The sequence below is a fragment of the Cyprinodon variegatus genome, unplaced genomic scaffold (assembly GCF_000732505.1).
Source record: "Cyprinodon variegatus isolate N-32 unplaced genomic scaffold, C_variegatus-1.0 Scaffold941, whole genome shotgun sequence".
NCBI lineage: Eukaryota > Metazoa > Chordata > Actinopteri > Cyprinodontiformes > Cyprinodontidae > Cyprinodon > Cyprinodon variegatus.
In genome coordinates, this window is record NW_015151394.1 from 90465 (window position 1) to 92190 (window position 1726).

Here is a 1726-nt window from a genome sequence, read left to right on the forward strand (position 1 = left end):
TTTGTGCAGCTCTCATGACATTTCCATTTCTGGAAAAAGTGCAGCAGCGATCAAATGTAAAGAGTCTGAGAGAAAAACCATGGTGCAAAAAAAAGCATTGATAAGGAAGTTCAGAGCATTAAATATATATGATACAAATGTGCAGTGCTTTGGTTTAGTGTTATCAGTGTGATGCAGAGTCTGTGACGTGATTTAGAGTTTCTCAAAAGTTCAGCTGTCTGATGGCGGTGGGAAAAAAGCTGTTTCGGAATCTGCTGGATTCTGCTAATGTTACGGACTCAGGATACACAGCACTGGGAAGGAATCTTCTCTGCTGTTCTCTCCACTCTTCTCACTTTCTTACAGTCTGAGGCGCTGCAGCCTCCACACCACGCAGTGAGACAGCTGGTCAGAACGCTCTCCATGGTGCTTCTATAGAAGGTGTTGAGGATGGGTAGGGGCAGGTGGGCTCTCCTCATCCTCAGCAGGAAGTAGATGCGCTTTTGTGCCCTTTTGACCAGTGAGGTGGTGTTTTCTGTCACCAGCAGTTTCAGAATCTTTACAGTAGAAGCTCTTTTGCTTTTGTCCTGTGGTTAATATCCCCATTTAGCAAAGCAACATGCTTATTTCTGTGATACACCAGAGCAGAGCCAATCTCTAGCAATGGGACGTCGGGGCGTCCCCATGTTTAATCCTGGCATATAATTGAACATATGAATGTGGGACCATCATTTCAGGAAATACTTCTCAGACTTTTAGATATTCAACTTGGCTGTTTTGATTTTCTAAAGATCCTTATGCAAAAATATGCATTTCTCTCTGTCTCTACAAACTCTTCCACAGGTAAGGCGCTGAATACTGAATAGTAATATCCAAAGCACACCATTAACACTAAACACATGACAGATACAGTAAATACTAATATTTTTCGAAAGAGACACAAAGTGCTGACACAAAAACTGCTAATTACAGCCTGTTGTTTGGTGTGTTTCAGTTCTTGTATGAATAATGAAGCTTTTCATTGAATCTGGCACATCACTGTCTCACCTGATAAACTCACAAATGCAGACAGCATACACTCTCTGGCACAATACAGCCCTTTAGGAATCAATTACCTCTCAGTACTCACATCTTTATCTTCTCAATGCTTCGACTGTGAATGTGAATGCCTTTCCTACACCAAAGACACAAACACAAAGGATCTAAACCTGCTTGGAAAACGGAGACGTAAAAGCTCTTTTTTTTATTTTTTTTTATAATGCCAAATCTTACAAAGATTTCCCCAAACAACACAATAGTCTTGAATGCAATAATGGACAAAGAATCACACTTGAATCTGATTTTGTTTTTTTTCCTGTTCGCAGAGTTTATCTGTAGAGGTTGCAGTACATGTGGGCACGGCGTTAATCTAAAAACAGAAAAGCAGCAACGACTTCAGCTCTACTCTGTGAAGATTTACTAAATGTAATCAAAGTCCTTTTTTTTTCAATCTGATAGTTAAAGAAACAGATGTGAGGCTGTCTCATTAGCATCTGTGAACTTCACGCTGTTTTTTTTTAGTCAGTGATGGAACATTTTATTTTGCTCATTATCTGGAGGAACAAAGTATTACATCCTGATAGTGTATTTTTTACCACGATATGTTTAAGGAATCACTGGGTGATACTACATTTAAGATTACAATCTGTTCTCTTTGTCTTTATGACTTATCTGAATATCCGAAAATACTGCTTTCTGCTATCCAGAC